Source organism: Scylla paramamosain, chromosome 44 (assembly GCF_035594125.1).
Source record: "Scylla paramamosain isolate STU-SP2022 chromosome 44, ASM3559412v1, whole genome shotgun sequence".
Classification (NCBI taxonomy): domain Eukaryota; kingdom Metazoa; phylum Arthropoda; class Malacostraca; order Decapoda; family Portunidae; genus Scylla; species Scylla paramamosain.
In genome coordinates this window covers 12,241,132-12,258,472 of record NC_087194.1, presented here as the reverse complement: position 1 = coordinate 12,258,472, position 17,341 = coordinate 12,241,132, and the positions used below count along the sequence as shown (strand labels likewise).

Genomic DNA, 17,341 nt, shown 5'->3' with positions numbered 1-17,341 from the left:
TTAGGTTAGGTTATATTCTCTCTCTCTCTCTCTCTCTCTCTTCTTCACCCTCCCCTCTCTCTCTCTTCGTCATCTCCTCTTTCTTTCTCTCTCTCTCTCTCTCTCTTGGTTCATCGCCCTCTCTCTCTCTCTCTCTCTCTTGGTTCATCCCCCTCTCTCTCTCTCTTGGTCATCTCCCTCTCTCTCTCTTCGTCATCCCCTCTCTCTCTCTCTCTCTCTCTCTCTCTCTCTCTCTCTCTCTCTCTCTCTCTCTCTCTCTCTCTCTCTCTCTCTCTCTCATCACCCCCTCTCTCTTGGTCATCCCTTCTCTCTCTCTCTCTCTCTCTCTCTCTCTCTCTCTCTCTCTCTCTCTCTCTCTCTCTCACCGCATAGTGCATGTGAAGCAGGTCCCCTCATCTGCTCTTCAGTAAATAAACAAATAAACAAATAAATAAATAAACAAAGACTGAAAACTTTAAAAAAAATAATAAAAAAAATATATAATCAAATAAATACATACAAAAACAAACTTAACTACTATACAGCCAATAATAACAACAATTTAAATATATCAAACAAACAAATAAAAAAAAATCTTCTAAACCCCCTCCTCTTCCTCCTCCCCCCATATGAGGTCACAAGGTCAAGTCAGGTCACCAGGTCAACGGTTCCTGGCGGGTCGCGGGTCGTGATGTGACTAGTGAGTGGTGTGGGGAGTTCCCTGACTAGATAGTGGAGCGAGTGGCTATTCCGGGTGTTTTAAGGGGTGTTTTAAGGGTGTTTTAAGGGTTAAGGGTGTTTAAAGGGGTTTAGGGATGTTTAAAAGGGTTTAGAGACGTGTTTAAGGGTTCTAGAAGCGTTTTTGGGCGTTTCAAGTTATTTTAGGGTGTTTTAAGAAGTTTTAGGGACATTAAGGGGTTTTAGGTACGTTTAAGGGACTTTTTGGCATTTTGAGTTGTTTAGTGGTAATTTAGGGTTGTTTGGGTTTGTTTTAACGCGTTTTAAGTCTTTCTGAGGAGTTTTAAGGTTTATTTAGTTTTTTAGAGATTTTTTAGTATTTTTTAAGGGATTGTGGGAAATTTTAGGGTTTTTTTTTGGTGAATTATGGGAAATTTTAGGGTTTTTTGGTGAATTATGGGAAATTTTAGGGTTTTTTCCCCCGTGAATTAAGGGAAATTTTAGGGTTTTTTTCTGAATCGTGGGAAATTTTAGGTTTTTGGTGAATTATGGGAAATTTTAGGTTTTTTTTTGGTGAATCGAGAAATTTTAAGTTTTTTTTTGAATTACGGTAAATTTTAGGGAGTTTCTGATGAATCACAGGAACAAACAAACAAACAAACAACAAAACAAACATGAAACACACACCCACAGCAACAAACACCCTTAAAACACCCTTAAACACCCCAAAAACACCCTAAATACGTAATCTCCAACATTTCCACACCTGCCAGCTAACCGAACAGGGCAAGACTAACTAACACAACACTACACACCTGCAGAACACACCTACACTTGATTAAACACATCTGGCCCCTCAGATAAGCTTCTACAGACACACACACCTGCAGAACACACACAGTTACACACCTGGCCCGTCAGATATGCCTTCTACGCACACAAACACACACACACCTGCCAAAAACACACTTACGCTTTACAGTGTGTGTGTGTGTGTGTGTGTGTGTGTTCGTGTCCCCATACAAGCCTGCTACACACATTCACACACCTGAAAAACACCTGTGTAGTATTTTGTGTGTATTTCCTGTTTGTTTGTGTGTGTGTTTGTTATACAGGCTTCCTATAAATTCCTCTGTTTGTTTGTTTGTTTGTTTGTTACAGCTTCCCATATACATACATACATACACACGCACACACACACACACGGTTTAAGTATTATCAAGCTTCTTATTTTACTAAGTAATTTCTGTTGTTTGCTTTGTTTTTGTTTGTTTTTGTGTACATCAATTATTTTGTGTTTTGAAAATTATGCGTGGTTTGTTTGTTTGTTTGTTTGTTTTCTAAGTTCAGGTGTATTTTTTCTAATCTATTTTTTATATTAATTTTCTTCTTTTTTCTCTCGACTTATTTTTTTCTATATTTTCGTTCGTTTTTCAAAATTGTTCACTCTTATTTTTTTCTTTCGTCTTTCAAAATTATTAATTTTTTTTTATTTTCCTTCATTCGTCTTTCAAAATTATTCATTCTTTTTTTATTTTCCTTCATTCGTCTTTCAAAATTATTCATTCTTTTTTTTATTTTCCTTCATTCGTCTTTCAAAATTATTCATTCTTTTTTTATTTTCCTTCATTCGTCTTTCAAAATTATTCACTTTTCTTATTTTCTTATTTTCCTTCACTATTATTATTATTATTATTATTATTATCATTATTATTATTATTATTATTATTATTATTATTATGACTATTTTATGATTTTCAAGTCAATATATATTTTTTTTCAAATGATTTCCTTCATAAAAATTTTCTGAACTGTTTAAATACGTCTATTTTTCAGAATTATTCGTATTTCTTTAATTTTTCCACTTATTTCTTGACATAATTTAAGCTTCTAAATTATTTGTGTTTCTATATTTTTCTAAGTTATTTATCTGATCAAATTTCCATTTTTTTTTATATCATCATTCAATTAATCCGTTTTCTTTTTTCTTTTTATTACTTAAAAAATGGCTATAATTTACGTTTTCTTTAAAATTATGTGTATTTAAAATAATTGACCGTCTTTACTAAATCAGCCCATTTATTTTTTTTTTCGTAATATTCAACATAACTAATAATAATAATAATAATAATAATAATAATAATAATAAATAATAATAATAATAATAATATTCACTAAATCACTAAGAAAAAAAAAAAAATAATAATATAATTCTCTTCACTCCATCCCTATCTCACTTTACATTACTACAACACACTTAAATTACTTACTTAAAATTTAGGTACTTAACAAGCTTTCTAAAAATGCCAAACTTCTGCCGCTTTCAAATCTCTTTAATTTCTCTGTATCTCATTCATTATTGCTGTTTTTTTTTTTGTAACCTTAAGATCGACGGAATTTGTTTAATAATCTCTACATATTTCTTTCTTAAAATGCTTTTCAATCTCGTAATATATATATATTTTTTGTATTGATCATATTTCTTCACTCATAAATCTAAAATCAAGGAATACATATAAACAAATAGAAAAATACCAAATAATAATAATAATAATAATAATTCCTACCCAAAACAAATTATCGTACATGTTCATTGTAAAAAGAATCGTACCCAAATCACAAACTATCGTACCCACATGTAATAATAATAATAATAATAATAATAATAATAATAATAATAATAATAATCGTACACAAAACACAAACAATCGTACATGTGCGTTTAAAAGCAATCATACCCAAACACCAACTATTGTACACACACGTAAAAAAATAAAAATAAATAAATAAAAAATAAATAAAATAAATAAAATCGTACCCAAAACGTAAACTATCGTACACACACATTAAAAAAAAATAACAAACAAATAATAAAATAAATCGCATCTAAAAAACGTAAACTATCGTACACACATTAAAAAAAAAATAAATAAATAAAAAAATAAAAAATAAATAAAAAATAAAAATAAATCGTATCCCAAAACGTAAATTATCGTACAAAAAAATAAAAATAAATAAACCACAAAACACCTTCCAATAACATCTAAGTTTTTTTTTCTGTTTTCTTTTTAAACTTGAAATAAAAAAAAACACCCTTATTTAATTCCTCCTCCCCCCTACCACCCACCCTTACTAAACACTCTCTAACTTCTAAACATTAACAGCTGATTTGACTGGCCAGTTCCATTTGTTTGTCGTTTGTGTGTCTTTGTGTTTGAATTCTCAGAGGGACTAGATGCGTCTTCAGGATTGACTAGATAAATATTATGAACACACACGCACACACACACACACACACACACATATTAAAGAAATAATCGCTAGTCTCTTATCACCAAAACACACACACACACACACACACACACACACACACACACACACACACACACACACACACACCAACACTTACGTACACGTTTGTTAAGTAAATAATTACAGAAATATTTAAGTACCGGTTGAAATAATACTCGTTTTCTATGACTCTCTCTCTCTCTCTCTCTCTCTCTCTCTCTCTCTCTCTCTCTAAAGTAAAAAAAATAAATGCGTTAGACGGAATGGAACGCACGCACGCACGCACGCACACACGTGCGCACGCACACACACACACACACACACACACACACACACACACACACACACACACACACACACACACACACACACACACAGCCTCGGAAATTATGCGATTAAATGCTGTCACAATAATAATAATAATAATAATAATAATAATAATAATAATAATAATAATAATAATAATAATAATAATAATAATAGGGACAATAATAATAGGAACAATAATACGAAAAAAGAAGAAGAAGAAGAACAAGAAGAAGAAGAAGAACAAGAAGAATGAAAATAATAATAATAACTTTCTCTCTCTCTCTATGTAAGGAAAAAGTACACACACACACACACACACACACACACACACACACTTATACTAATATATACACATCTCAATGGAAGAGAGAGAGAGAGAGAGAGAGAGAGAGAGAGAGAGAGAGAGAGAGAGAGAGAGAGAGAGAGAGAGAGAGAGAGAGAGAGAGAGAGAGAGAGAGAGAGAGAGAGAGAGAGAGAGAGAGAGAGAGAGAGAGAGAGAGAGAGAGAGAGAGAGTGTGTGTGTGTGTGTGTGTGTGTGTGTGTGTGTGTGTGTGTGTGTGTGTGTGTGTGTGTGTGTGTGTGTGTGTGTGTGTGTGTGTGTGTGTGTGTGTGTGTGTGTGTGTGTTTGAACAAGTAAGGTTAGGTTAGGCCTCGCTGTGACCTTCCTGTGACCTTTCTGTGACTAGATTGACCCCTCACTGAATGCTGTGGCCCTGGTGAGGTCACTTGCTGTGGTGTTTGTTTGTTTGTTTGTTTGTTTGTTTGGGGCTGTGGTTTTGTTTCTTCCTTTGAATTCTTTTGTGCTGGTGGTGGTGGTGGGGGTGGTGGTAGTAGTAGTAGTACACACACTCACACAATCTCTCTCTCTCTCTCTCTCTCTCTCTCTCTCTCTCTCTCTCTCACACACACACACACACACACACACACACAGATTCACCAGCTGCTCACAAATTGAGTCATTTCAGAATTATGGCAGTCTGAACATTGTAACAGTCATTTAGAGATTAACCAGACCCTTCACAAGCTGCCCAGGCCTTCCACAGGTTAACCAGACCCTTCACAAGCTGCCCAGGCCTTCCACAGGTAAACCAGACCCTTCACAAGCTGCCCAGGCCTTCCACAGGTTAACCAGACCCTTTACAAGCTGCCCAGGCCTTCCACAGGTTAAGCAGATCCTTCACAAGCTACCCAGGGCTTCTACAGGTTAACCAGACCCTTCACAAGCTGCCCAGGCCTTCCACAGGTTAAGCAGACCCTTCATAAGCTACCCAGGGCTTCTACAGGTTAACCAGACCCCTCACAAGCTACCCAGGGCTTCCACAGGTAAACCAGAGCCATTACAAGCTATCTAGGGCTTCCACAGGTTAACGAGACCTTTCACAAGCCCACCAGGCCTTCCACAGGTTAACCAGAGCCTTTACAAGCCCACCAGGCCTTCCACAGGTTAACCAGGGCCTTCAGAAGCTACCCAGGGCTCCCACAGGGGAGCCTTTACAAGCCCACCAGGCTTTCCACAGGTTAACCAAAGCCTTCACAAGCCCACCAGGCCTTCCACAGGTTATCCAGACCCTTCACAAGCTACCCAGGGCCTCCACAGGTTAACCAGACCCTTCACAAGCTACCCAGGCCTTCCACAGGTTAGCCAGACTCTTTACAAGACCACCAACCTTTCCACAGGTTAACCAGACCCTATACTAGCAAACCAGGCCTTCCACAGGTTAACTATACCCTTTACAAGCTACCCAGGGCTTCTACAGGTTAACAAGACCCTTCAAAAGCTACCCAGGGTTTCCACAGGTTAGCCAGGGCCTTCCCAAGCTACCCAGGGCTTCCACAGGTAAACCAGAGCCATTACAAGCTATCTAGGGCTTCCACAGGTTAAGCAGACCCTGCACAAGCTACCCAGGGCTTCCACAGGTAAACCAGACCCTTTACAAGCCCACCAGGCCTTCAACAGGTTAAGCAGACCCTTCACAAGCTACTCAGGGCCTCCACAGGTTAACCAAAGCCTTCACAAGCTACCCAGGGCTTCTACAGATTAACCAGACCCTTCACAAGCTACCCAGGGCTTCCACAGGTAAACCAGACCCTTCACAAGCTACCCAGGCCTTCCACAGGTTAACCAGAGTCTTCACAAGCTCCCCAAGCATCACCACAATCTTCCCAGAGTCACCACAATCTCCCCAGAGGCTCCACAATCTCCCCAGAGTCACCAGAAGTCCCCCACAGACTCTACAATCCCCCCCAGGGCCTCTACAAGTTATCCCAGTCCACCTCCTTGCTTCTGGCCATATCTTTACCTAAAATAAAGCCAGGTATTAAATCAGATGGCATTTCTGTGTGATGTTCAATGTTACAACAAGAATTTATGGCCCATTTTGACACCTTGCCTTGCTGGTAATATGATAATACCAGGGTCCCCTCGTCTGCGTCCCGGTGCACTGATGGTCTGTTGATGTCCACCCATGGATGGCCGAAGCAGCTGTTGGGGTGCAGAAGGTTAGTGGGGTGTTTTTTGGTGTTTTTTTGGTGTTTTGGTGTGTTGTGGTGTGTTTTAGGGTGTTTTGGTGTGTTTTTGGATGTTTTTTGGGTGTTTTGGTGTTTTTTTTTTTTTTTTTTTTTTGCATAGTGATGATAAGCAACAGCACAGACTCACACAGCCAACACACAGCCACCAGCACTGCAACACACCTTCACACACCCACACAGCATCACTCAAACACAGCCACAGACTCACACAGCCAACACACAGCCACCAGCACTGCAACACACCTTCACACACCCACACAGCATCACTCAAACACAGCCACAGACTCACACAGACAACACACAGCCACCAGCACTGCAACACACCTTCACACACCCACACAGCATCACTCAAACACAGCCACAGACTCACACAGACAACACACAGCCACCAGCACTGCAACACACCTTCACACACCCACACGAAGACCACAAACACACACAGCATCACTCGGACACAGCCACAGACTCACCTATAGTACACAGCATGTAGTATAATGCCAGTGAGGTAGCTGATGGCGCACAGGACAGCAGAAATTATGATGAAAGTGTCGTATGATGAAAGTATTTGTCGTCCAGCCAGCAGATCCCCAAGGCAAGCATCACTAGGTTCTCGATGAAGGCTAGGACTAAAAACAACACCTGTGGGGGGGTAGGGGTGAGATAGCAGCGATGGGGGGAAGGGAGGGAGAGAATGAAAAATTTGTGTTAGCTTAAGTCATTGAATACTGCTTCAATATCAAACCTAACATGACTTAACCTAACTTAACGTAACTTAACGTAACTTAACCTAACCCAACCTGACCTAACCTCACTGCAGCCTCACCTGTATCACTACGGTTGAATGACGACGCGCCCTCTGCTTTTTGACAGCCGAGGGCCTCTCCGACCTGAAGTACACCAGCGTAGAAGCAATGGTGCCAAGGAAAACGTAGAAATATGGACGCAGGTACATGAAAAAACACTGGTAACAGTAAAACGGTGTGCGTACTGGCAACACTGAACTGCGGGTGAAAGAAAACGGGGTCTTTTAATGTGTTGTTGGGTTTTTTTTTTTGTTTTGGTTTTTATGGGTTTTTATGGGTGTTTTTGGGTGTTTTGGTGTTTTAGTGTGTTTTTGGGGTGTTTATAGGTGTTTTTTGGTGTTTTGGGTGTTTTAGGAGTATATTTGGAGTTTTTTTGGTGTTTTTGGTAATTCTTGGGTGTTTTAGGTGTGTTTTAGGGTGTTTAAAGATGTTTTTTGGGTGTTTTGGGGTGTTTTAGGGTGTTCTGGGGTGTTTTAGGTATTTTGGGGTGTCTTTTAGGTGAATTTAGGTCTTTTAGGTGTGTTGTGAATTATAGTGTTTGTTTCATAGTGTTTAGCTTGTGTGTGTCCTTGTGTCACCTGCCCCACACACACACACACACACACACACACACACACACACACACACACACAAACACACCCACACACACACACACACACACACACACACACACACACACACACACACACACACACACACACACACACACACTCACCTCTCCTCCAGCTTGAGTTTAAACACCAGCACCACCACAAAGTGTACACCCAACACCACAAACACCTTCCACGTGTGTGCCAGGGTGAACACCGTACAGGCGATGGCGCGGGACACCACCTGCGGACACATTATTATTATTATTATTATTATTATTATTATTATTATTACTACTACTATTATTATTATTATTATTGTTACTATTACTATTTGAAACTCATAATTATACCTAAACACACACACACACACACACAAACAAAAAATAAATTTATAAATAAATGAATAAATAAGTGAAAAAAAAATTTAAACCCCAAAATTTACTTATAAGATAAAAAACACCATCAAAATTCACAAGCAGATCAAAAAACACCCTTAAACACCCCAAAAAACACACCAAAAACACCCCAAAACATCCTTAAACACACTAAACACCCCAAAAATAACCAAAAACGCCCAAAAAAACCCTTAAATATCCCAAAAATACCCAAAAACACCCTTTAATACCCAAAAACACCCTTAAATATCCCAAAAACACCCTTAAACACGGTTATATACCCAAAAACACCCAAAAACACCCTTAAATATCCCAAAAACACCCAAAAACACCCAATAACATCCTTAATACCCCCCCAAAAAAAAAAAACCCTTAAATACCCCAAAAACACCCTTAAACACCCTTAAACACCCAAAACACCCCAAAACACCCAAAAAAACACACACAAAACCCAAAAAAAACACTTTCACAAACCCAAACACACTTAAAAACACAAGATACACAATTAAACTGGCCCTAAGAACCGTACCTGGAAGAATATTGCGAACAGGAGGGGCAGTGCGTTTAAAATAGTCAGCCCTCCGAGTTTGGAGAACCTGTGGTAGGATGTGAAGGACCAGGTGAGGGACACAAGGGAGATGAGGACAGAGAACACCGGTTTGGAGAGCTGTGTGTTGTGGCCCAGTGGTGACAAAGACAGGATGCTGCCCAGTGTCACGTCCTTAACCTGTTGTGGGAAAGTTGTGGTGTTAGTTGTGGTTGTAGGAGGAAGAGGAAGAGAAGGAGAAGGGGTGGGGATGATGGAGTGGTTGTCTTGGGTGTTTTTGTGTGTTTTTAGGTGTTTTTGGGTGTCTTGGGGTGTTTTGTGATGTTTTTGGGTGGTTTTGGGTGTTTTGTGGTGTTTTTGGGTGTTTTTAGGGTACTAATGGGTGTTTTTGTAGTTTTTGAGTGTTTTTTGGGTATTTTTTGGGTGTTTTTGGGGTGTTTCAGTGTGTTTTTTGGTGTTTTTATGTGTTTTTGTGTGTTTTGGGATGTTTTTGGGTGTTTTAGAGGTGTTTTTGGGTGTTTTAGGGTGTTTTTTTGGGTACTTAAACCAAAACACCCCCACACACCCACAAACACCCACAAACACACACACAAACGCACCTGGTCCAACTTAGTGTAATGCGTCCCAACGATATACAGCTGCAGAATTAACTGAAAGGCCGACTCGAGTGTGGCCTCCATGACGTTGGTGATTGCGACCCTCATCTGCACGACATGCTTAAAGTCATAATATTTTCTGATCTCCATGTCCCTCATGTGGTGCCGGTAGGTCTTGGTAGGCCCGTGGGGGGGAAAGCTGTTGTACGATTTCGAGTCCACCTGTAAGAGTGCCTGCGTTAGTCCTGGGTGGGTCTGAGGAGATGTACAGTGCGCCTGGTGTTGTTTTTGGATGTTTTTGGGTGTTTAATGGTGGTTTTTGGGTGTTTTTTGGTGTTAAATGATGTTTTTGGGTGTTTTGGGGCATTTAAAGGTATTTTTGGTGTTTTTTCACTAGTTATATTAATTTAAGGGGTAACTAAATTAGAAAATGGGTGTTTTTGAGGTGTTTTTGGTGTGTTTTTGGGTATGTTTTTGGGTGTTTTGGCTAGGTTAGTTAACTTAGGGATGGATGAAATAGAAAATGGGTGTTTTGAGGTGTTTTTACAGTGTTTTTGGGTATTTAAGGGTATTTTTTAAATTTCTGGCCTAAGTTAAGTCAGGGGTGGATGAAATAGAAAATGGGTGTTTTTGGAGTGTTTCTGGGTGTTTTTGGGGTGTTTGAAGGGGACTGAGTGTTTAAAGGGTAAAGGAAAATTAATAAGTGTGTTTGGGTGTGTTTGGGGGTGTTTTGGGTGTGTTTGGAAGTGTTTTTGGGGTGTTTTTGCGGTGTTTGGAGGGGACTGAGCGTTTAAAGGGTAAAGGAAAATGAATAAGTGGGTTTGGGTGTGTTTAGGAGTGTTTTGGGTGTGTTTGGAAGTGTTTTTGGGGTGTTTTTGCGGTGTTTGAAGGGGACTGAGCGTTTAAAGGGTAAAGGAAAATGAATAAGTGTGTTTGGGTGTGTTTAGGAGTGTTTTGGGTGTGTTTGGAAGTGTTTTTGGGGTATTTTTGGGGTGTTTGAAGGGGACTGAGCATTTAAAGGGTAAAGGAAAATGAATAAGTGTGTTTGGGTGAGTTTTGGACTGTTTTGGTGTTTATGGGGTGTTTTTGGGGTGTTTTGGTGTGTTTTGCGGTGTTTTGTGGTGTTTGGAGGTGAATAACAGTGTTTTTTGGTTGTTTTAGTGTGTGTGTGTGTGTGTGTGTGTGTGTGTGTGTGTGGTGTGTGTGTGTGTGTGTGTGTGTGTGTGTGTGTGTGTGTGTGTGTGTGTGTGTGTGTGTGTCAACATCATACCCCAAAGATTTCAAAATACACACACATACCCCCATGCACACAGAAAAATTAAATATATATACATCAAAAGTGTAATAATAATAATAATAATAATAATAATAATAATAATAATAATAATAATAATAGTAGAATATAACAAGCTACTATTGGGGATTTATTTAGTAGTAGTAGTAGTAGTAGTTCTACATAACAATACTAATATACTGAGAGAGAGAGAGAGAGAGAGAGAGAGAGAGAGAGAGAGAGAGAGAGAGAGAGAGAGAGAGAGAGAGAGAGAGAGAGAGAGAGAGAGAGAGAGAGAGAGAAATTAAGTAAAAAACAAACAACAACAACAACAACAACAACAACAACAACAACAACAACAACAACCTAACCTAACCTAACCAAACCCCAACCATTTAAAAACGCCCCCAACCTGACCAGACCCAACCCGACCCGACCCGATCCAACCTGACTTGACCCCAGTACCTTGCGCTGTGAAGGGGGGAAGAGTGAGTTGCTGGGCTCAGAGGCAACCCCCCACTGGCGGGTTGTGCCTCTCTTTGTTATCAACCTGGGGGGAGAGGGGGGTAGGGGGCAAGGGGGATAGGGGGCAAAGGGGTAGGGGGGGTGTATGTTAGCTTGGGTTAGGTTGGATTACAGGAATTATTACTGTTATTATTGTTATTTTTGTTATCATGGTGTGTGCGAGAGAGAGAGAGAGAGAGAGAGAGAGAGAGAGAGAGAGAGAGAGAGAGAGAGAGAGAGAGAGAGAGAGAGAGAGAGAGAGAGAATTTTAAGTAAGTTTTCTCAATATCTACCTTCCCTCCCTCCCTTCCTCTCTCCCTCCTCCTTCTCCTCCTCTTTTAACCTCACACACACACACACACACACACACACACACACACACACACACACACACAGAGCTCCCACAAAAAAAAAAAAAATAAATAAATAAAATAAACAAAACAAATAAATAAAAATAAAATAATTAAATAAATAAAAAAAAAACCACCTATCAACTCAAGCTAAAAAAAACCCTATCCACTTGGAAACTCCCACCCAAACACCCTTAAACACTAAAAAACACCTTAAAATATACAAAACACCCCAAAAAAACATTCCAAAAACACCCAAGAACACCCTTGAACACCCCAAAAACACACCAAACACCCCCAAAATATTGAAAAACACTCCAAAACAAACCAAAACACATCCAAAAACACCCCAAAAACACCCAAAAACACCCCACACACCCAAAAACACCCCAAAACACCCCAAAACACCCAAAACACACCAAAACACCCCAAACACATCCAAGAAAACACCAAAAACAAACCAAAAACACCCCAAAACGCACACATTCACCCCAAAGCACCCCATAGACAGTACATACCCCAACCTCCTGCATCTGACGCACTGTGACGTTCATGTGCTTCATCTGCGCGTAAGTATTTTCGAGGTACGCCATGACGAGGGCCAGGGGGGTGAGAAATATGAGCGTTTACAACGATACACGCAAAAACGAAGGTAGCAGTTTGAAAATGGGAAGGATATCTTGCTGCGTCACATGAATGTACAGATTCCAAGTGGACAACAGGGTAATTGGCAGCAGGATGAAGAAAACGGTGAATAGGAAATTGATCTTGTCTGGGTTGTCTGTTAGGTTGGCGAGGAATCCTTCTGCTTCCTGGGAGAGAGAGGGAGAGAGAGGGAGGGAGACATTGAGGGGTTTTTAGAGAGATGGGTAAATGTGTGTGTGTGTGTGTGTGTGTGTAGGGTGGTTTTTTTGTGTTTTTTTGTGTTTTGGGGTGTTTTTGTGTGTTTTGGATGTTTTAGAGTGCTTTTTGGGGTACTTTTCAGTGTTTTTTGTGTGTTTTTCAGTGTTTTTTGTGTGTTTTTGAGTGTTAGTGGGGTATTTTTTAGTGTTTTTGTGGGTGTTTTGTGAGTTTTTGTGGGTTTTGTGTGTTTTTGTGGGTTTTTGAGTGTCTTTTTTGTGTTTTTTGTGTGTTTTTGGACATCTTGGGATGTTTTATGAGATGTTTTGGGGTGACAAAATGTGTTTCTGGGTAATTTGGGTGTTTTTAGGGTGTTACTGTTTGTATGTGGCTGTCTGGGTGTGTTAGTATGTGTTTCTTGGTGTTTCTTGTGTGTTTTTGGATGGTAAAGTGTGTTTAAGTATCATTTGAGTGCATTTTGAGTTTATTTCAGCCTTTTACATATAGTTCAACAAACAAACACACACACGCACTCACCTCCTCCTCGCCATCCACCAGCACCACCATCTCCTCGGACAGCGAATGATTAGCACTCGTCATGTTCCTCGTCCCCACCACATCGGAGTCATTGATGCTCTTCAGGTAATCTTGATGGTACTCCACCGCCAGCAGAATGTCGGTGTACACGTCTAGGTAGTAAAAAACCGACGGAAGCAGAAAACAAGAGAGAAAGAACCAAAAATTCCAGCAGTGGCGTTGTGCTCTCGTCGACTCGTACATGGCCTGCAGCTGAGCGCGGGCCTTCGAACTGGCCTCTGTCGTTCCCAGTTGCACGCGAAGACACATCTCCGTGCTAGGCTTGGTTGAGTGTAGGAGCTTCTCGCACTCCAGCACGCGCACCACTGCGTTGTCGTACTGCCCCAAGTTGTTCCGTTCGGTGTAAAATTGCAGGAGTGTTTCGCCGTTTGTCGCCTTGCAATGCACCTTGCGGACCAGGCTGTACTCGAGGAACCGCTGCACAATGTCGTACCTGTGGGGTTGCTTTGGTTAGGTTAGGTTTGGTTTGGTTCAGTTTGGGGTGTTTTTTGGTGTTTTTTTTTTTGGTGTTTTTTGTTGAATTAAAGTCTTTTTGGGTTTAAAAGTGTTTCTGGGTGTTTTGAAGTGTTTTTTGCTGAGTTGAAGCGTTTTTGGGTGTTTTGGGGTTTAAAAAATGCGTTTTTTTTGTGTTTTTTGGGTGTTTTTGTTGAGTTGGTGTTTTTGTTTGGATGTGGAGCTTTAAAGATGTTTTTTTTGTTGTTTTTGTTAAGTTAAAGTGTTTTGGGGTGTTTTTTGGGGTTTTGAAGGGTGTTTTGGGTGTTTTTGTTAAGTTGAAGTGTTTATGGTTATTTTTTAGGGTGTTTTAGGGAGTTTTGGTTAAATTAAAGTGTTTATGGGGTGTTTTTGGGTTTTTTTGTGGTTTTAAAGTGTTTTTGTGTGTTTTTGTTAAGTTGAAGTGTTCATGGTTATTTTTTGGGGGGTTTTAAAGGGTGTTTTTGGGTGTTGTTGGAGTTTTTGTTAAGTTAAAGTGTTTATGAGTGGTTTTTGTGGTTTTAAAGGGTGTTTTTGGGTTTTTTTTGTTAAGATAAAGTGTTTATGAGTGGTTTTTGTGGTTTTTAAAGGGTGTTTTTGGGTTTTTTTTGTTAAGATAAAGCGTTTATGAGTGGTTTTTGTGGTTTTTAAAGGGTGTTTTTGGGTGTTTTTGTTAAGAAAAAGTGTTTATGAGTGGTTTTTGCAGTTTTAAAGGGTGTTTTTGGTGTTTTTTTTGGTTTTTAAAGGGTGTTTTTTTTTGTGTGTGTTTTTGATAAGTGCAAGAGTATTATGTGTTGTTCTGTAGTGATCCTAATCTTCCTTCTCCTCCTCTTTTACAAACCCTAAATCTCCACCTCCTCCCTCACTCTTCTTCTTCTTCCTCCTCCTCCACCTCCTCCTCTTCCTCCTTCTGTACAAATTCTAAATCTCTTTCTCCTCCTGTTATAAGCTCTAAACCTCCACTCCTCCTCCTCCTCCTCTTCCTGTACAAATTCTAAATCTCTTTCTCCTCCTCTTATAAGGTCGAGACCTCCACTCCTCCTCCCTCACTCACTCACTCACTCACTCACTCCTCCTCCTCCTCCCTCACCTGCTGGCATTGATGGCGTAGTAAACAGGCGTATAACCGATCTTATTGCAGCGGTTAATATCAACGTTCCGCTCCTCCTCCAGCTAGGACGTCATCAGGAGCATATCAATTACCGTCACATTTCCGTTCTTGGCCGCCATGTGCAGAGCTGACCCCCCGCGGTTGTCGACGAGGTTCAGACGTGTGCCAGCATTAATCAGCTGTTGAACGCAGGCCAGCTGGTTGTTCCGGATCGCGACAAACAGCGGGGTTTCGCCTTGGTTGTTGCGTACGTCTGGTGATACCTTGAGGTTGTGAGGTTAGGTTAGTTTGGGTTGTGTAGGGGTAATAACACTCCAAAACATCCCAAAACACCCTTAAATATCCCTAAAACATACCAAAAACATCCCAAAACACCCTTAAATATCCCTAAAACATACCAAAAACATCCCAAAACACCCTTAAATATCCCCAAAACATACCAAAAACATCCCAAAACACCCTTAAATATCCCCAAAACATACCAAAAACATCCCAAAACACCCTTAAATATACCCAAAACATACCAAAAACATCCCAAAACACCCTTAAATATCCCCAAAACATACCAAAAACATCCCAAAACACCCTTAAATATCCCTAAAACATACCAAAAACATCCCAAAACACCCTTAAATATCCCTAAAACATACCAAAACACCTTAAATATCCCTAAAATATACAAAACATCCCAAAACACCCTTAAATATCCCCAAAACATACCAAAAACATCCCAAAACACCCTTAAATATACCCAAAACATACCAAAAACATCCCAAAACACCCTTAAATATCCCCAAAACATACCAAAAACATCCCAAAACACCCTTAAATATCCCTAAAACATACCAAAAACATCCCAAAACACCCTTAAATATCCCTAAAACATACCAAAACACCTTAAATATCCCTAAAATATACAAAACATCCCAAAACACCCTTAAATATCCCCAAAACATACCAAAAACATCCCAAAACACCCTTAAATATCCCTAAAACATACCAAAAACATCCCAAAACACCCTTAAATATCCCTAAAACATACCAAAACACCTTAAATATCCCTAAAATATACAAAACATCCCAAAACACCCTTAAATATCCCCAAAACATACCAAAAACATCCCAAAACACCCTTAAATATATCCAAAACATACCAAAAACATCCCAAAACACCCTTAAATATCCCCAAAACATACCAAAAACATCCCAAAACACCCTTAAATATCCCTAAAACATACCAAAAACACCTTAAATATCCCTAAAATATACAAAACATCCCAAAACACCCTTAAATATCCCCAAAACATACCAAAAACATCCCAAAACACCCTTAAATATCCCAAAAACATACCAAAAACATCCCAAAACACCCTTAAATATCCTAAAAACATACCAAAAACATCCCAACACACCCTTAAATATCCCCAAAACATACCAAAAACATCCCAAACACCCTTAAATATCCCCAAAACATACCAAAAACATCCCAAAACACCCTTAAATATCCCAAAAACATACCAAAAACATCCCAAAACACCCTTAAATATCCTAAAAACATACCAAAAACATCCCAACACACCCTTAAATATCCCTAAAACATACCAAAAACATCCCAAACACCCTTAAATATCCCTAAAACATACCAAAAACATCCCAAAACACCCTTGAATATCCCTAAAACATACCAAAAACATCCCAAAACATCCTTAAATATCCCCAAAACATACCAAAAACATCCCAAAACACCCTTAAACACCCAAAAACAACCTTAAACACCCCAAAACACCCTTTAACACTCCAATAACATCCCAAAACACCCTTAAATATCCCCAAAACATACCAAAAACATCCCAAAACATCCTTACACACCCAAAAACAACCTTAAACACTCCAAAACACCCTTTAACACTCCAAAACACACCCCAAACACCGCAAAACACATTCAAAACACACCCTAAAGCACCCTTAAACACCCAAAACTATCCGCAAACCACTGCAAACATCCAAAAAACACTTTTAACCATCCCCAAAACACCCAAAACTACCCCAAAAAACACTGCAAACACTCCAAAAACACCCAAAACCCCCAAAAACACACCAAATTTCCCTAAACATCCAAAAAACACCCCCAAAAAAAACACACTAACCTCCGCAACACACCCCAAACACTACAAACACCCCCAAAAACACCCCAAAACGCCCCTAAGCACACCTTCAGGGACAGAAGCCGATGCATCATGTTCGGGTAGCCTTGCTGGGCAGCCAGGTGGAGCAGGGTGAAGCCGTCTGACCTGGCCGCGTCAAGAGAACACACGGCAGTTTCTTCAATGACCCGAACTATGCAGAGACCAACCTCCTCACGAGATATTATCCTCCAGTCCTTGTCTGTTGGGTTAGGTTAGGTTAGGTTAGGTTACGTTAGATTGGGTTGGGTTAGGTTAGGTTAGGTTAGGTTAAGCTAGGTTAGGTTAGGTT

General features: G+C 39.8%; 1 long non-coding RNA gene and 1 pseudogene across 1 annotated transcript in view; both read right to left on the bottom strand.

Annotated features, from left to right (window-relative positions):
• Positions 1 to 3,523, bottom strand: part of LOC135094115 (uncharacterized) — a 3,817-nt gene extending 294 nt beyond the window's left edge. The window contains exon 1 of the long non-coding RNA XR_010263599.1: positions 366 to 3,523. This is a non-coding gene — a long non-coding RNA (uncharacterized LOC135094115). The remainder of the gene's footprint in view (positions 1 to 365) is intronic.
• LOC135094113 (uncharacterized) overlaps positions 1 to 17,341 on the bottom strand; it is a 35,213-nt pseudogene that overhangs the window by 15,359 nt on the left and 2,513 nt on the right.